General features: G+C 34.7%; 1 protein-coding gene across 1 annotated transcript in view; it reads left to right on the top strand.

Moving 5' to 3' along the window:
• The first annotated feature begins 1681 nt into the window (after nt 1-1681).
• Nucleotides 1682-5867, top strand: part of LOC134853941 (prohibitin 1-like) — a 331804-nt gene continuing 327618 nt past the window's right edge. The window contains exon 1 of the mRNA XM_063869940.1: nt 1682-1711. The gene's annotated coding sequence lies outside the window, so the exon portion shown is untranslated. The remainder of the gene's footprint in view (nt 1712-5867) is intronic.

The raw sequence follows: 5867 nt of genomic DNA, 5'->3' as shown, positions 1-5867 counted from the left end.
TTGCAAGGACTTCGCAATCCAGAGACGCGACGTGTGAAGGCGGTGGCTATGGATTTTTAGGTAAGGACAAACGACCAAAGAGTAAAAAGTTTTATTGAAGTTCTTGGGATCTCTATAAAGACCTTTACTAGGTTTCTCTTGAATCAAAAGGCGCACACACAGTTTTCAATTAAAACTTTTGAGTCTCGAGTTAATGTAGGCGAATGATAGGAAGAAGGGGCCTACGAGAATTTTCAAGCAAAGGCATTAAAAACTTGATAAGCCGAAAAAGAACAAACTTCACAATTTTTCAGAGAGACAGGTTTTGCCATTAAAAATTCTAGGCGAGTCCAAAATGAATTGAGTTTGGCGCAGTTGTTGAATTGATGGTCAGAGTTAAAACCAAAATAACTGGTACAAAACACATTTAATTGAAAACCCCGGGAAAAATTGTGCCAGATTGAGGCAGCTGCAAAGAGTGATGCTCAAAAAGTCAGACTGCTGACAACATTTTGAAAAATATATTGAAACAGCCAGACGTAATTGAAAGAAAATAGTCTCTCGGCTTTGCCGCTCGATAACGGTATAATTTTTATGCGGTCAAAACCGACATAGGCGGAAAAAATAAAATGACTGATTCCTGTCAGAAAAGTTTGATGAGCAAAAAGTCTGAAGAACAGCGATGTCATGCAAAACGAAAACAAAACAAGAAAAAATCAGAAGTTTAGCAACGCACAGAATAATAGGTCAACATCCGAGGGACGCCGACGGCTTAGCTGCATGGATTAGCAAAAATACACTGGTTAGTATGAGCAGGTAGACAAAACATTGGTGAAAAACCTAAAATTAAACCAAAAAAACCGAAAGGGCTAACTTAGAAAAGTTGGCTGCGATTCAGGTACTTTTTAATTCAATGGTTCGTAGCATATACAAAAAAATGTCCTTGGGACGCTTGTCATGCCATAACTCCACTCAGATTGTGTCCCAATTTTTTTGAACTTGCTTTTATGAAATAAATTTTAAAAATTTGAAACTGCTGTTAGAAGGTCAAAACGAAGTCTGCCCTAGATATCAGTGGAAGGTGAAATTTTGAGCAAAAGGGTTCGATGGTGAAGACTGCTTAAAATGATTTTGATAAGGGCTTTGCTTGTAAACAGAATTCTCTCTTGAAGAGGCTATTAACAATGCCCCTTAAAAATTATACGGGCAAAGAAAGCCACCTGACAAGTCAGTAAACACAACTGAACGCGTTTTGAATATGGCTAAGAAAAAATCCTTTTTAAAGCTACTACACTTGGTTTGTATAGACAAATGGATTTGCAATGGTTGCAACCCTCAGAAAAATTTTGCAAAAATTTAGCTTGAAAGACAGTTAGAAGGTTCTGGCTATAGATGTCTCGTAAAAATTGATTAGTTTGAAGTCATAAAGGCAAATGCCCCAAACACAAAACCAGAAGAATTTTCACAACCAATGATGTGGAATTTTAAGGTTGCTCGAATTACTAATTAAAAAAACTGCAGTGGGATCTTGTATGATGACTTTGATGCTACACAGACAAAATTTTGGAGCTGAAAATTGTGCAATAAGAGTCGTTAAGATGACCTAATCATACGGCTCGAAGGTTTTTTCCAACACTACATAGACAATACTGTGTGGACAGTGAGGGCAGCCCACACCCGATAAAAGAAATCCGTCAGTTAGCCTAATTGTTGTGATAAACTTATTAAATAGAACTGAAAATGAGCTAAGAAACAGTCGCGTTGTTCTTTTTACGTTTGCTGCATAAAATCTTCGTTTAAAATACGTTCGCTTTCAACAATTCAATATGGCCTTACTGCAAAAACTTTCTTTGACGGATTTGAATAATGGAGACTCTGTTAGATTACTTCTTGAGCAATTAATAAAACAGATCGATTCCCAACAGAATGAAATTATAGAATTACGGGGTGAGAATGACAGGCTTCTTTACGACAATCATGAGTTGGAAAAAAGAGTTACGAAAGTGGAAAGTTATTCCTCATTTATGTGTTTAACATTTCATGGTGTGTCGGATGGTGGTGAGTACCCTGTCCATTCAATTGTGAAGATACTAAGGTCAGTAAATATTTCAATTCAGCCCCAGGACATCGTCGCGTGTCATTATTTACCAGGTAAAGGTCGAAATCGTCCGATTATTGTCAAGTTTTTGTATAATCACCAGCGAGATGCTGTATGGAATAAGAGATTCGATTTTTGGGATGATTTAACTGGAAATAAAATTCATGTAAACGAACGATTGGCAGAAAAAGATAGGGAAATTATGAACTACTGCAGACGGGACAAAAATCTACTAGCATCTACTCATAAGAATCAAGTCCAGATTAAAAAGTACAATTCATATGGCAGATGGCAACCAATTGATAACAAGAAGGATGTCGATATTTATATGGGAAATGATATCTCAGTAACTACTGACAATGAAAAATATACGGATGTTATTCAAAATGCTGCTGATTCCGACGATGTTCAATATCCAAAATCTTATTCTTTTTTGGGAACTCCGGGGAAAAGGAAAAGGAACGTGGCTTTTAGATCACCGGATAGTCATGAATCGCAAAATGATATACAAGAGCGGAAACTTGATAAACTATGCTGTTTGGTGGAAAAACTCATTGAAAGCCATTCTCCACCTCCTAAGAAAATGACTACCAGTGGTGATGTTGTTAGCGATGATAATATGGGCAGCAGCGAAGAAAAAGATCAACCTGAAAATTAAAAAGAGTTTCTGAACATCAGAAAAATATCTCTTTTTTTCCTGTGTTAAAGCTTTATTTTTGATTTTAAAGGGATTTCTAATGGGTAACGACGGGGACATACTTTTCTTAAATATTCAATCACTGCGCAACCATCATGACCAATTAAAAATTCTTGTTGCTTCACTAAAATGGCAACCATATGTCGTTGCCTTATGCGAAACTTGGTTAAGTGACAATGATCCCTTGGAACTTTATAACTTGGACGGCTACCAAGAAGGAGTTTTTGTTAACCGTCAAAAAAGTAGGGGTGGGGGTTTAGCATTTTTCATAAAAAATCAAATTGACTTTTCGCACGAAATTTTATCGAATGAACTAGAAAATGTTGTCTTAACTTTAACTCTAGGAAGTAAACAGAAACTAAACGTTTGTTTGATGTATCGACCGCCATCAATCAATTCAAAGCATTTCTTAACGCAATTTGAGGATTTACTCGTGAATTTGAATTCAAAACAATGTCAGAACTCAATCATTGTGGGAGATATGAATTTAGATATTCTGGACGTGTCGCGCAATTCTCGATTAATTGATGAATATAAATTGATACTTAGTTTTTTTGGATTCTTCATATCAAATAGTGAAGCAACAAGAGAAACCGCATCTAGTTCTACCTGTATTGATCATATCATCAGTAAATATGATATGAGCGTAACTACTTTAAAAACTTCTCTAAGTGATCATTATGCGCTAGTTGCCTCTATTGGACCTTTTTTGGATGATAGTGACAATTTTAAGATAGGTCGAAACTTGAAAATCTTGAACAGAAATGAAAATATTTTGAAATTCTTGTTTGTTTTGCATCAAAATCTCAATAATTGCAATATGGCAACAATTGATGACATGTTGACCGATTTAACAAAAATGTGTCTGGATGTTTTTGACCGTTTTTGCCCCCAACAAACATTACTAAGGAAAAAACACAAAGACTGGATCACCAATGATATCAAAAAAATGTGTAAAAAGAGAGATCGTCTTCATGCCAAAATGATTAAGAAACCTTCACTAGAGAAAATTAATTGCTTCCGAATGTTTAGAAATAAGGTAAAAATGGCAATTAGGCGTGCTCAAAGAGACTATCATGATAAGAAAATTGAAAAATGTACATCATCAAAACAAATGTTTCAAGCTTTTAATCGTTTTTGTGGAAAACGAAAACCAGCCCAAAAAGAGATTGAACCCAACTTACTTAATGATTTCTTCGTCAATATTGGTAAGCACCTGAGCAATTCTCTGCCACTTGTTGGTTCTGCTTCTCAAAACTTAGACAGAAACATATCAAGTTTTGTAATTTTTAAAACGGATGAACATGAAGTGTTTAAGGTAATAGGGGCCTTAAAAACTAAAACTTCAAGTGGTCATGATGGTCTTTCAACTAAAATGATTAAATTATGTTCACCAGTCATATCTGTTTTCCTGGCAAACGTTTTTAATAAATGTATTGATACAGCATATTTTCCAGATGCTTGTAAAATTGCAAAAATTGTCGCTTTTCTGAAAGAAGGAGAAAAAGAAAATCCCAGTAATTATCGACCTATTAGTCTTTTGACAGTTTTTAGCAAAATTTTTGAAAAAATAATTTATAAAAGAATGCTAGTTTTCATTAACAAAAACAATATTATAATACCGGAACAGTTTGGTTTCCGCGAAAAACATTCTTGTATCCATGCTGTCCTACGAGTTACTGAATTCATGCGAAAAACGATTGAGACAAAAAATATGGGCTTGGCACTTTTTATTGATCTGAGAAAAGCATTTGATACAGTTAACCATTGCATTCTTCTGGAAAAATTATGCGCGTACGGTTTTAGAGGAAAATTCAACAAATTGATATTAAGTTATTTGACAAACAGACAACAATTTGTTGTTAATTCGAACGGTACTTCTAGGCAACAGGTAATATCGTACGGAGTTCCGCAGGGCTCTGTTCTTGGACCCCTTTTTTTCTTACTTTACATTAACGACATAAATAAAATTGTTTCAAAATCGGAATTAAGTCTTTTTGCGGACGACACTGCTATTCTTGCTTCTTTCCCAACAACAAGGGTAAATGATTACTTTAAAAATGATTTGCTGAAAACAGATGACTGGTGTGTGCGAAATAAATTGTCGATAAGCTCTACAAAATGTAAAATCTTTACCATTTGGTAAACAATGTTTGGATAATGACTTTTCACTTGCGGGTGAAAACATAGGATTTACAAATTGTTTCAAATACTTGGGTGTTATCATTGATAGTCAACTCAAATTTACAGACCATGTTGAAACTGTCTGCAGAAAACTAGGCCGATTTAACGGAATTATGTATAAGGGCAGGGTAGCTTTTTCTCGCAAAATGCTGTTAAAGTTCTACCTGGCATATGTGGTACCTATAATTTCATATGGTCTGCTTGTTTATGGGAGTACTAGCAAAACAAATTTAGAAAAAAATTTATATCTGCCAGAAAAGAATTCTCCGTACTATATTCTTCAAACGCAAATACGATCACATAACAACAAAGTTTAATGATCTGGGCATTGATACAGTTCATGAAATTTATTTAACTCAACTTTTTAAAGAAACCATTTTTCAATATTTAAAACGTTCACCTCTTGATTTTCTAAACGTCAGTAATTATAGTAATAAACGAAATACACGTTCTACTTCTAACGGAATGATTCCGTTTTATCGCTGTAGGACAAAAACTATGGAAAACTCCCTTTCATGCAAAATCGTTAAATGTTTCAATTTTTTGATGTCAAATAAACTCCTACCCGATAAAATCGAAACGTACTCTCAAGAACAGCTGTCAAAATTTTTAAAGGTTTTCAAAAGAAATTACATTTTAGACAATGTACAGCTGGTCGACAACTTTTTCTGATTTGTTTACCCGTTGTCGTTACTTAATTGTGATAGTTATCCCGGAGGGTAGCTACTTGTTAGGTTGAAAAGCCTGTTCTAGCTATCCTGATGCAGTGAGTGATTAAGTATGTATTTCTTCACTGTATCGAATAATTGAATTGAATCAGTTACTTGCATCCTAAGTTACAAGTAATAGTTAAATCACCCAAAGGAAACGGTGACTTACTTTTTGTAAGCATCATTATAAATTAGCTAG

The sequence above is a fragment of the Symsagittifera roscoffensis genome, chromosome 9, assembly GCF_963678635.1.
Source record: "Symsagittifera roscoffensis chromosome 9, txSymRosc1.1, whole genome shotgun sequence".
Taxonomy (NCBI): Eukaryota; Metazoa; Xenacoelomorpha; order Acoela; family Convolutidae; genus Symsagittifera; species Symsagittifera roscoffensis.
This window is presented reverse-complemented; position numbering and strand designations above follow the sequence as displayed.